The sequence below is a fragment of the Cebus imitator genome, unplaced genomic scaffold, assembly GCF_001604975.1.
Source record: "Cebus imitator isolate Cc_AM_T3 unplaced genomic scaffold, Cebus_imitator-1.0 Scaffold24, whole genome shotgun sequence".
Classification (NCBI taxonomy): Eukaryota; Metazoa; Chordata; class Mammalia; order Primates; family Cebidae; genus Cebus; species Cebus imitator.
The window spans coordinates 12,137,732-12,151,193 of record NW_016107339.1 but is presented as its reverse complement, the minus strand read 5'-3'; the positions used below and the strand labels follow the sequence as shown (position 1 = coordinate 12,151,193).

At 54.1% G+C, this 13,462-nt stretch overlaps 1 protein-coding gene and 1 pseudogene across 9 annotated transcripts in view; one reads left to right on the top strand and one right to left on the bottom strand.

Annotated features, from left to right (window-relative positions):
• The window catches only part of GRM4 (glutamate metabotropic receptor 4), a 127,545-nt gene that overhangs the window by 88,306 nt on the left and 25,777 nt on the right, over window positions 1-13,462 (bottom strand). The window lies entirely within an intron of this gene.
• LOC108300018 lies at window positions 5,727-6,224 on the top strand (annotated as a pseudogene). The gene has a single exon (XR_001823212.2). The product of XR_001823212.2 is annotated as a ubiquitin-40S ribosomal protein S27a-like (transcript).

Sequence of the window (13,462 nt, the reverse complement as noted above, 5' to 3'; positions counted from 1 at the left end):
GAAGCCGCTGAGCCCAGGCTTGAACCCTCGCAACCAGGCTCTGCCTGCCATCACGCTATGCTGCCTCCACAGGAAAATAAGGATTGGACGGAATCACCTGAGACCCTCTGGCTCTGTGGTGGTGGCCTCCTATGATCCTCAGCCCAGAAATCCAGCCTCCCAGCTTCTCCGGAAGGATGGCAGACCTGGCTTGGGGTGGGCCTCTCCCCCAGCCCTTCTACTTCCCTCCACTCCTGCAGACACCTCCCAGTGTCCAGTTCAGTGCCCACAGTGTGCCAGGTGCTGGGATGTGGCAGAGAACAGGGCAGCCCCTGCCTTGTATTAAGGATCTGCTTCTGCCATCTCCTGGCTGCCTGCTGAGGTCCCCTGCTCACAAGGGTCACAGCACCAGCCCCTCTCCCTCCTTCTCACTTCCCCTCCTGCACCGGTGCACCCTGAGGTCCCCCCCAGGCAGAGTGCCTGCGACCCTCACTGAGGTCTGCTCCAGGGCACCCACCTGTGATAATGTCTTCCACCGTCATCTCCCTCCGTGCCGCCCCCACAGCAGCCCTTCCCAGTAGGAATCATTACCCGCCACCCAGAGTGAGGACCTGGGGACTAGAGAGAAGCTGCCGTCCTCAGCCACCAGCAGCTGACTGAAGCCCAGGCCCACCAATGCCAAAGACAGGAGCCCCTCCTCGCTGCTGCCTGGCCTCCCTCCTCACCCCCAGCAAGAGCCACCAGCACATCTGGGTCCTGTCCAGACAATGAGGGACAGGCAGGAGATGCCCGCAGGCTCTCCCTGTGCAGGCTCAATGTGTCCAGCACTGGCGATCTGAGCGGACACCGCTCTGAGAGGGAAGCCCCTCGTGGGTCTGAGCCCGTCCCACCCTGTCTCACCCACTCAGGCCCCTGCCCCAGAATCTCAATAAAAGGCGGAAGGTTGACAAAGCTCTGTCACCACCAACCCAGGTGTCAGTAGGTCCCTGCAGGGGCTGCCTCTGGAGCAAAGCCTGCAGTGGGGCCTGCCACCCCAGTCAGTAGGCACAGCCAGGCCTCCCAGGTGCCAGCAGACAGTGGGCATCTGCAGAGTACATTCAAAAGACTCCCAAAGCCCTGCCCAGTCCTCCAAGACATCCACAATGCCTGCTGCCCAGTCTCAACAGTGGATTTCTGTTCAAACCCACCCATGTCACCTGGAAGGGGGCCTTTAACCATAGACTCTTAGCTGTGGAGGGCAGGATTACCCGCTGTGGTATCCCTGCCTGGGGCCTCTGGCTTCTGCTTGCCTGCCTCCTGCAATGGGCAGCTCACCACTTCACACAGTAGTCAATTCCAGCACCTGCAGCTGCCAGGCTTTCAGGATACTCAGCTGAAGTCTGCCTCCTTGTCACTTCCATGTGGTTCCAAGTTCTCTAGAACCACGGAGACCCTGCCTGTGCCCTCAGCTGGAAGGACCTCCAAGGCTCTTTGGCTCTCTGCTCCAGGTACACACCCCCAGCAGCCTGCTTAGTCCCCAGCCTGCTCCCCTTCCGTTGGTGGTCTAGGTCCCCACATGTGCACACAGACATATGGCGGACACAGTGGGTCACATGCCCACATGCCCAGGCACGACCACCACTTAAAAACATCATGCCCCTTGGGAGGCTGAGGCAGGCAGATTGCTCGAGCCCAGGAGTTCAAGACCGGCCTGGGTAATACAGCAAGATTGTCTCCAGAAAAATTTACCCAGGCATGGTGATGCACGACTACAGCTCAGCTACTCAGGAGGCTGAGGTAGGACTGCTTGAGCCCGGGAGGTCGAGGCTGCAGTGAGCCGTGATTGTGCCACTGCACTCCAGCCTGAGTGAAAGAAGAGCAAGACCTCATCTCAAAAACAACAACCGAAAAAGAAAAAAAACCCGCATGGTGTCCCCAGCCCCCCCATGTTGAAGGAAAGCCCTGTCCCTGCGTGGGCTCCACTGTCTCACTTGCCTCTGCTCTTACGAGCACCCCCGCCACCCACCCTGGCCACACTGGCCTCCTGCGACAGCCCCCGAGCACCCTAAGCATGGCCAGCCTCACAGCCTTCGCATGTGTGGTGCCCTCTGCCAACTGGGCTTTTCCACAGAACGTCCTCCCTCACTCCAGCCACGTCTCTGATCCAGTGTCACCTTCTCAGAGAGGTTGTTGCTGAACATCTCAGCCACAGCAGCCCGCTCCCTACCCCCTTACCATACCCCTTTTCTTCCCCACCTTACATGACATGTCTGTCCTGGAGCATGTGTCTGCCTCAGCCTCCCCGCCATGCCTGGGTGCTGGGCTGGTAGCACCTGCAGCCAGTGAGTCCCCAGGGCATCTGAGGTCAAAATGGTCCCCCCACCCAACCCAGGCTGCAGGTCATCTGTCTTGCCTGGCAGCTCTCCTCCACCCAGCCTTCTTCCAGCTCAGGCCTGGCGGTTAAGAGACGGCAGGGAGCTCCCCCCAGGGCAGTCTGGGTGTGTGGACAGTTTGAGCCCACAGGAACAGCCTCTCTCCAAGAGAACGCTGTGCCCCACAGGCTGCAATGAGCCAAGCAGAGACAGGGTGCCCCATGCACACCCTCAGGCTGCCAAGGCTGAGGGCAGCTCCAGACAATCCCGTCTCGTGCATCTGGGTATCAGCTGACAGCAGCAGAAGCCAGGGACAGGGAGACACACATGGGCTACACATACATACACACATGCACGCACACACGCCAGGATGGAGGCATGGTCTGAGACAGGCAAAGACACTCAGGCACACAAGTGCACTGAGCATCCCTGGACACCCCCACCCCACATGCATTCAGGAGCACTGGCTCACATAGGTGTGCCCACATGCATATGAGGAGCTACTGCTTGGGTCCCACACATACTTTCCTGGACACACACTCCCAGAGCTCTTGGTGGTAAGTACATGTACACCCAGCGGTGCGTGTGCGTGCACGCACACACGCACACACACACACACAGAGCACTGGTGGAGGCAGCATTAACAGTGCATTTTGGGAAGCACAAGACAGTGTTCATAACCCACCCCAGATCTTGCCACCCTGCCCAGCCGCCCATCAAGCAGTTGGAACTCTGAACTGCCCACGGTAGGCAGGAAAGTGCTGTCCCCCATCAACACCCATCAGGGGACAGTTCTGCAGGGCTGGATCCTGCCCATGGGGGAACCAGCCTGGCAGGGGCAGAGCTCAAGGTGGGCGAGAGCTGATGGCCCAGGAAGGGGTCAGAACAGGCAATGGCCAGGTGACAGGGGGAGTGGAGGAGGAGTAAGGTCGCTGGACACTGGCACCAGCTTGGGGAAGCCCAGAGGCTACCTCCCAGGCTACCATGGGCTGGAGTTGACACCACTGCCCCTCCACAGTCACCAGCCTGTCCAGGAATTGGCACTGCTTGGGGGAGGGTGCCCAGGACAGGTGCACCCCCACCTGTTCCATTTCCTGATTGTCCAGATCTCATTGAGGTTTCTCAGTAAGAAAAGGGAGCCTTGCCCAGAGACTCTGAAACGGGGAGGCCTCCTCATTCACCCCAACTTGCACCTAATTAAACGTAGTGGAAGGGGGGACATGATCACTCCCAGAGAGCCCCGCTCCAGCCCAGGGAGGAAAGAACAGTGTCTGTAATTTGTTTTAATAATCCTGCTGAACTGGGAGAAAATTAACAAATGAGAAACCAGCTTGAAATTAATCAAACTTCTCCCTATCCATCCCCCCACCTTCCATCTTAATGAAGGTTATTTATCCAACAAGCGATAAAACACAGAATTAAATTAAACAGGCCCTTTCTTTTCCTCCTCTCCCCCGCCCCAGGGAGGCAGCGTCTCCCTGCTTACCGCTCTATAAGCTGTGCTGGGCTGGCGGCCATGACAGACCCATGATTCCTGGACGCCAATCAGAGGGGTTTCCCAGAAGGAGCCCCTCAATTAGTGCATTCCCTGTTTGGGTCTCACTGCCAGCTCTCTGCCAAAAGTATGAAAGGCAGTTAACTCAACCACCCTCCTGAGGTGGGAGGGAGGGAGGTCCCTGTTGTTGGGTCTTAGCTGATGCAACTAGGGGGATTCACCAGTTTCTCTGTGGGGGAGAGAAGGGCCTGAGTATGGAAGACAGGGAATGTGAGCTTCCCCACAAATGAGGACACTTCAGTGCCCACGGCAGGTTTCAGCTGGAAACACTATCCTGGCCCCAACTTCTTGGTGGGAAGGGATTGAAGGCAGCAGGGGAAGCTCAGGAAAAACCTCCAGTGAAAACAGGACTAAGCCCCGCAACCCTACCCACTGCGTGGCTCCCTCCCTTGCCTGGGGCCCCCCAGGGCAGGAAACACCAAGAATGGGAGTGGCACAGACTCCCTCGTTGCACACCCCTCGGCCACAAGGCTCCCTACCCCTAACTTCCTCTGTCGGTTCTCTAGGCATCTGCGTCCCCAAATTTCTCTTCCCTGAAGCTTTGAATTCATTTATGTTTCACCAGAACCATCTTTTGGAGTCACAGGTGCTAAATAACTGCTCCCAGGGTCTGTCCTAAACCATTCCCTTTGGTCATTCCCTCTGGCTTTGAAAATTGCAATAATAGGTCGGAAGCAGTGGCTCACCCCTGTAATCCCAGCAGTTTGGGAGGCCAAGGCAGTGGGTCACAAGGTCAGGAGTTTGAGACCAGTCTGGCCAACATGGTGAAACCCTGACTTTACTAAAAATACAAAAATTAGACGGGCGTGGTGGTGGGCGCCTGTAATCCCAGCTACTCAGAAGGCTGAGGCAGGAGAATCGCTTGAACCCAGGAGGGGGAGGTTGCAGTGAGCCAAGACCACGCCATTGCACTCCAGCCTGGGCAACAGAGCGAGACTGCATCTCAAAAANAAAAAAAAAAAAGAAAAGAAAATTGCAATAATGGCCTTCCATTTACAGCTTTTACATACATTATCTGTTTCCTTTCCTTCCTTCTTTCCTTCCTCCCTCCCTTCCCTTTTTTCCCTTCCTTCCTTCCTCCTTTCGTTTCCTTCCCTCCCTTCCTTCCTCCTTTCATTTCCTTCCCTCCTTCCCTTCCTTCCTTTCTTTTCGTCTCTTTCTATTTTGGAGATCTTGCCCAGGCTGGAGTGCAGCAGTGCAATGACAGCTCACTACAGCCTCAAATGCCTGAGTTCAAGTGATCCCCCCACCTCAGCCTCCTGGTAAGCTGGGACCACAGGTGCACACCACCACACCTGGCTAATTTTTAAAGTTTTTGCAGAGATGGGGGTCTCACTATGTTGTCCAAGCTGGTCTCGAACTCCTGGCTCAAGTGATTCTCCCATCTCGGGATTATAGGCCTGAGCCACCGCGCCTGGCCGCAGTCTCCCGTTTAAACCTAACATTGACCCAGGTAGGGAGATATTTGTCGAAATGCCCACTTTGTAAGTAAGGAAAACCTGCGTTTTCCTGCAGGTCCCTGGGCAGGGTTTATCTAGCAGTAGCTGGAGGTCCCGGCTTGGTTGGGCTGAGGTTCGAGGATTGGGGTGGGATGCAGAAGGGGAGGGAGGATGGGATTCTGCAGAGCTGCCCGGCTCCCTGGAAGCCTCCTCAGGGGCTTTCTGTGAAGCAGGGCTGAGGCTGATGACCCTCTGGGAGGAGTGGGAGGAGAGGAGAGGAAGGAGGAGCGAAGGCTCTAACAGCGCCACAAATCTGGTCCTCACATGGCAGTCAGGAAGCGCCTTTGAAAACATAAGTCTAGTCCTTTTCCATCCACCATCTGCAGTGGAGCCGCCCCCAAAATGCAGATTTTCATGAAAACTCTTACGGAGAAGACTATCATCCTCCAGGCTGAACCCTCAGATACGAAAGAAAACGTAAAGGCCAAGATCCAGGATAAGGAAGGAATTCCTCCTGATCAGCAAAGACTGATCTATGCTGGCAAGCAACTAGAAGATGGATGTACTCTGTCTGACTACAACATTCAAAAGGAGTCTACTCTTCATCTGGTGCTGAGACTTCGTGGTGGTGCTAACAAGAGGAAGAAGTCTCACCCCACTCCCAAGAATAATAAGCGCAAGAGAAAGAAGGTGAAGCTGCTGTCCTGGAATATTATAAGGTGGGTGAGAATGGCAGTCAGTCGCCTTCGTCGAGAGTGCCCTTCTGATGAATGTGAGGCTGGAGTGTTTATGGCAAGCCACTTTGACAGACATTATTGTGGCAAATGTTGTCTGACTTACCGCTTCAACAAACCAGAAGACAAGTAACTGTATGAGTTAATAAAAGACATGAACTAACAATGACAACGACAAAAGTCTAACTGTGTCACTCTGCCTGAAACCCTCCAAGGCTATCCACTGTGCCTGGAGTCAAAGGCCCAACTATCTCAGGGCCCACAGGCCTGGCTGATCCAGCCCTGCCACAGCTTCCCCTCCCCTCTGAGCAGTCCCCCTTGCTCCTCAGATGGGCCAAGAACACTCCTGCTTCAAGGCCTTTGCACTGGCTCTGCCTGCCACCCAAAACACCACCCAGCCACTGGGCTGCCTTCCTAACTCACTTGGGTCTGTGTTCCAAAGTCCTCTCCCCAGGTCTTCCCTGACTGCCTTGTGTACAGAGCCCTTCCCCTCCTTCACCACTCTCTAGCCCCTGGCCCTGGGCAGGTCCCTCCTACAGCACCTGTCCCCACTCATGTAAATGATTACATCACATCTCCTGTCTTTCTCCTGCTCCAGTAGGTCAGCTCCACGTGGGCAAGGATACTATGCACGTTTGGCTCACTCTGCTGCATTCTCAGCCCAACCCAACATCTGCTCCTAAAAGATACTCACCAACTAATTGGTGGATATATGAATGAATGGATGTCACTATGCATAGGGCCATCATCTAGGCCACCATCACCTCCAGTCTGAACTGTTCCATCCGTCTCATCACTCTCTCAGCTTCAGGCCTTGCCCTACAACCAACCCTCCAGTCCACAACCAAAGGAATACTTCTAACTCCCAAACCCAAGCAGCCACCATCCTGTGGGATCAAGTCCACATTCTTGGCCTAAGCCCCTCGATCCCCCCCAGCCCCTCTCTACTTGCCCCCTGCTAACCCTCCCGCACGCCACATCCCTGTCACAGACAAGCCCAAGATTGCACCTGTGCCCACCCTCTGCCCTGAGGACACTGCCTGGCTCCACATCTACCAAGAGCTACCCCATGCACACCTTGTCAGAACAGCCCTTGCCCTCCTCTGAGCCCCCAGGCCCTCACCTGTACCCCCACTACAGCCCTCCCACACCCCAACTTGAGCTGCAGCAAATCACGTGCCCGTCACACCTCCCCATCCAGGAAGGACCCAGATTTATTCACTCAGCAATCCTGCCCATCCCCACCACCTGCTCCAATATCTTGCATAAACTTGGAGCTCCAGAAATGTTTGCTGAATCAAATGGAATCCATTCAAAACACAGCCCAGGGAGTGTGTCCATTAAGAGGAGCCTTTCCTCCAGGTCGCCAGGATCTCAGGCTGCTCTGAGGACAAACGGACCTTTAAGTGCCACTAATCGCTGTACCCAGGAGCAGTTGTCCCCAAATTCTGCTAACCTCTCCTCAGGGGTTGCCTGGGTGGAAAGAGATACACCGGGGTTGAGAGGCGGCCAGGGCCCTGCTGAAATGGCAACGCACTGCCTCTGGGCCAGCCACCAGCCAGAACTGCAGCTCCTGGCCCACCCCACAGCTCGCATGTGTGCGTGCATGCGTGCGTGTGTGTGTGCATGCGTGTGGCCACCCCCATGAGTGAGGACAGCAGGCACAACACAGCCACTGCTGAATTATTTATTCCCTACATTGTTAGCACAGTAGAGAGAGCAACCGTGTCTCCAGGCTTCAATTAAAATATCACGGCACCCGCACCGTCTGCCCGGCCACATGTCCAGCTCCCACCAAAACTGGCAGGAGTGCACCGCCTGAGAAGCATAAGCACCCCCAAGCCCAAAGTGCTGCCCCTTCCCCGACTCCCCGCCCCAGGCCCTGCTTCAGGACCTTGGACAGCAGCCTCCAGGGGCCTGCCCCAAGATACTCGGCAAACCTTTCAGCCTCACAAAGACCATTTAGTAAATCGATGCCCTGAAAGAGCCTTTCTAACTTCCCAAAGGGGCCCTGGGACAAGCCTTGCTGGGTTTGGGGCCTAACTCCAATCCTCTGCCTGCTCCCAGCCCTCCCTAAAAAACTGTACAGCACGAGGCTGGGGGAGGAGATTGAGGTTCTCACCCCAGCTCTTCAGGCTCAAGGAGGAACTGTGGACACACCACCACACTTCCCTGGGCTCCATTTGTTACCACGCAGAGGATGAAAATGATGGTGGCCAGACTGTGGCCTCCACAGACGGTCAATAAACGGAAAGGGATTTTGAAGAGGTAAAAATGAGGTACCGATGTCGGCCGCACCAGAAGAAGGCTTTAATTATATACAAGTGGGTTTTCTGCAGCTTCACTACCCCTACCCAACCTGGAAATCCCTGATTCTGTGGCACAGGCTCAGAATGAAGAAAGAGCTGATGGATCCTTCAGGAGCTGGCTGGGTCACAAACTAACTGGGTCACCCACAAGATTTAATTCAACATCCCCCGGACTAGAATATGAGGCCGAGTGAAATCAAAGTGGGCGAGCTGAAAAAGAGCAAGAAATTCCAAACACATGCCGCCTAGAACTGCAGAATGAGCACCAGCTTCAGGGACAGGCAGCGCTGTAGGCCTCTGTCGCTTTCTGAGCAAGCCTCAGTTTCCTCACCTGTAAAATGTGGCCAGTGATACTGACTTCCCAGCTGGTGGCTTGCACGATATAACCTGTGTAAAACACCTAGCACATGCCAGGCACATAAATCCATCCATTCATTTTATTAAGTTCCTACTAGGCTCCAAGCACTGGAGACCAGAGCAGGGAAGAAGAGAGACACGACCTTGCCTGGTAAAGCTGACCCCCCAGCGACCAGTGTTACTCTCTTCAGGACGGCAGAAGGGGGGGCATTGGAGATGGGCCTCAGAACACATGTGAAATTACCAACACAAAGAAAGGTTGCAAGAAGGGACAGTCTCTTTGGGAAAATGGTTGTCAATATCTCCTAAAGCTAATCATTCATGCAGCCTATGAGCCAACAATTCCACTTAAAAATATATACGAGAAACGAGCATTTACATCCACTAAAAGACATGTACACAAATGTGCAGAGCGGCTCTATTCATAATAGCCAAACACTGGACTCAGCCCAAATGTCCAGTGGCAGCAGAAAGGGTAAGTAAATTATGAATTACCCAAACAATGACACAATGAAATAGTCAACAGCAATAGAAGCGAGCAAACCACCAATAGACCCAATCCCAGGGGGTTCTCACAGACAATGTGAGCAAAAGAAGCTAGACATAAAAAACTCACTGCACGATTCTGTTTACGTGAGGCTCAAAACCAGGCGGCACCAGTCTATGCAGTTAGAAATCAGGCTATTGATTATCCTTGGGGAGGAGAGGATGTTAATGAGGAGGGACTCCAGGGATCTTTCCGGGGCACTGAGATTGTTCTCTATCTGATACCGGCACATGCATTTATAAAAGTGCAACGAGTCATACACCTGAAATTTGTGTAACTTACAGTGTATACGTTATACCTCCATTTTAAAGAAAAATGTAAAGGAATGAAAAGGCAGACAGAGTATTCTTCGTGGCAAGTGGACCAGTAGAAGCGGAGGCTGGCAGATGGGAAGCTGGGGGGATTCAGAGACTGGCCCCGGGGAACTGGAACTGAAAATGGCAGGGCCAGAGAGCGGGAATGAAGATGAGGTGGGCGAGACAGGCTGCACCAGCCCAAAAGGGCTTCCAAGGCCATGCCAACCTGGGAGCCCCAGGGGTGTCTGCCTCCTTCTCCCGGTCACCCCTGCCATAAGCCCTACCTGTCCATGGTGAAGGATACTTGTGAAGTCCCTCCGTGCCAGCCTGGCTCCCTTCCCACCCCCTCCCTCAGCCACCACTCTCGATTTCAATCCCTGAGTTTAATTTCCAGGGTTTTGGGGCTTTCATCCTGAGCAGGCATGAAGTAAAGCCACAGTCCCTGGCTCCCATGCCTGCAGTTCACCTGGCACGTCTCTCCAGGGCCCCACGTATCACCTGGGACACCTGGCTGCCGCCTACACTCCACCTGCCACGTCCACCTCCCCACCTGCCCCCACGGGGAGCTCACCTGAGCTCCTGTCTTTCCCAGGATAACTGCTCCAATTAGGTAGGGCCTCCCACCTCCTGCTCCTCACCACCCAGAACCCAAGGCTACACCGTCGCATCTCCTCATGGAGAGAGAGGCCACTGGAAATGCACAGATGCAGCCAGGGAAGCAGCCCCATGACCTCACATCCAACAAGCCACCTGCGAGACATGGTACATGAAAGATGTGAGGGCCCCCCCCAACACCATGGGTGATGACCTAGCCTTTGAACGCCAGGCTTCAAAGACTAATCAAGGATATTGGAAAATGCTCACCACTGTAGTCTAGTGGACAAAAGCTGGCTACAGAACCATATAGATGTTTTGATCTCAATTTGGTAAATTACACAGAAGAGGGCCTGGAAGGAAATACACACACGTATCAAGGTTGTCACCTGGATAGCAGAAAGAATGAGCAATTTCAGTTTGCTTCCTAATGCTTTTCTGTTTTCTTCCAAGCCTGCAACAAACATGCTGGCTTATAACCACCACAGCAGGAAGGGGCCAAGGGACATTGAGCCACACTCACACGGGGACCCGCCGCTGCCTGTTCCATGTTTAATGGGATAGAGCAAGGGCTGACCTGATTTCAGCCTGCAAAGCAGCCACAGGCTCCTGCACTAAGAGCTGCTAGACTACGAAGACATACTCATGACTTCCAGGTGTGTGCAGGGGCAGGGCACTGTGCTGGGGCCTGGGACCCTGATTCTAAGCCCAGCTCTGATTCTAACTGGCTGAAGTGCCCCCACACACATTAACTTCACTGGGCCTCAGTTTCCTCATCTGTAAAAAAGCTGCCCTGACTGCGTTGTAGGACTCTTGTGTGGAACGATTAAGAAGTGACCGTGAAAGCCTGTAAATCATGAGCTATTGGGATTTATCCCTGAGTTCCCTGTTACCATTCTCCACCAGGCCCTATGTCCTATAAGAAACGTTCTAAGAAACGCCCAGAAGTTGCCTACAGCAGGCATCTGAAAGTCCTGAAAACCGTGGGCCATCCTCACATGCTAATTCCCGAGGTGCACATAAAATATGCATTTTTTAATTGAACGGGAAACCAAACAAAAGGGAAGAAAAAGCCCACCTCCTTGTTCAACAGCAAAATTGAGGGCCTGTCGCAGATCTTCAATAAACATTTACCAAATGAATACAACTGTACAAACTGAAACCAAAGCCACTCACAATCTCTCATGAAGATTAAAATTGTTCATGGTTGAATCAGGTACCTGCTGTCTAACTTCCAGTAGGTTCTCTGCCTCATTTCTTTTAGGAACAGAGATTTGTTTTTCCCATATTGACACCTCTTTGTTAAAACAAATTAAAATGTATGATTCATCCCTCTAGATTCTGTGGAGATCCACAAAAGAAACTGGTGATGAGGCCGGGCACAGTGGCTCACGCCTGTAATCCCAGCACTTTGGAAGGCCAAGGCGGGTGGATCACCTGAAGTCAGAAGTTCGAGGCCAGCCTGGTCAACATGGCAAAAACCTGTCTCTACTAAAAATACAAAAATTAGCTGGGCATGGTAGTGGGTGCCTGTAATCCCAGTTAGTCAGGAGGCTGAGGCAGGAAGATTGCTTGAACCCAGGAGGCGAAGGTTGCAGTGAGCTAAGGTCCTACCACTGCACTCCAGCCTGGGTGACAGAGAGAGACTCTGTCTCAAAAAAAAAAAAAAAGAAAGAAAGAAACAGGTGATAAAGTCCCTGACCTGCTACATGAGGCCAGGTCAGATCGGCCACAGGGCCTCTCCTCTGGCCCATGCCCTGCAGAGGTGGAGGCCCGGCCACAGGACAGCACTGCACCAGCCCTGCCCCACCCCCGGTAGGAGGGCAAGGCGACCACATCCATGGAAATTGCAAACACACCTGCCCTTTGACCCAGCCCTCTGTGGGGAGGAGTCTGTCCCGCAGAGGTGTGCAAAGTGGCCCATGCAGAGACTTCCACTGCAGCTCTGTTGGAGCTGAGATTGGAAACCACCTAATGTCCATCATGAGGAGACCAGAGCAGGAGCGCTACACGGCCACACAAAGAAAAAGTCCTTACACACCAACGGAGCATGTCCTTGGGAATGCTGCAACGTCACTCAGCAGGTGCTGCAGCGTTGGGGGGAGTAGGGTGGGCAGAATGCAGGGGCCATATATATGCATTTAATCCCCTTCCTACCCTAGGCCCATGGTGAAGATCTCCAAAGAACCCAGCCTCTGGAGGCATGCAACAGGCAGCCCAGCTCATGTGGAGGCCTGAGGTTCTTTAGAAGGGTGGGCAGGGAATAATGGCTGCCTCCAGGGCCAGGCTGGGATTGGGGCGTGTCTCTTCGTACCCTGAAGACTGAACCATGGGAATGTATGATGCATTCAAACAGTAATATGGTAACTTAAAAGAATGACCAAAGATTTTGCATCTGTTGGGGTTGAGGGGGAAGCCAGGCCTGGGGAACCCAGTCTCCTCCAAGGCCACCGCATAAAGGCTCATTCAGGAGAGAGAGGCATCTCTGAAGGAGACCCTCAAGCACTCCTCCCCAGTATGCACCCTCTCGCCCTCCTCAAGGCCTCAGCACAGGGGTTGGGGCGCCCTGGCCCGGGGCTGGGAGGTAAGGGAGGGGGTCCTAGCCCAGGCTGACAGGCCAGGCCCTGTGGGGGTGAGGGAGGGAGGGAAGGTGGTGAGGGCTCCTGGCTTCCCCTTCTTGCCCCGTTGGGTTTGTTGTACTTTCCTAATTGATTTTGTGTCTGTGTCCCAGGGAGACTTAGGACCATCTTAGAAAACCACTTAAGGAACTTAAAATAATCAAAGTACTTATAAGGCACTTAACATTTCCTCGCACTTCAAGCTTCTCATAAACCCCCTTCCAGCTGCAACCAGGGACCCGGCTGTCAGGAGCTACCACTGCAGGCAGGAAGACACCCATGTCACGTCCCCAGCTCCTGCCACATCACCCCCTCAGCCCCTGCAGCCTCCCAGGAGCAGGACAGAAAACCTCCACACACAAGCACATCACGCCCTCTCTCCCGGCCTCCAGGCCTCCGTCCTGGCTGTTTCCTCCTCCTGGAATGACCTCTCTGCCGGCCAGCACCCCTGTGTCCTACCCAGCTCACATCCTAGCTCACTGTGTCCTAGCCAGAGTCTCAGCATTCATCCTCCTCTTACAGGAAGCCTTCCCCGACTCCCCCACTCCCCCGTTTTACATTAATAGACCCTGGCACCTTGTGAAAACCTGTGTTTAACAAGCCCTGGGGGATTCCAACTGGGAGGCAGAACCAGAAGCCATCCCCTGCACAGAATGTAGAGAGCAACGGGGTGGCATGGGGAG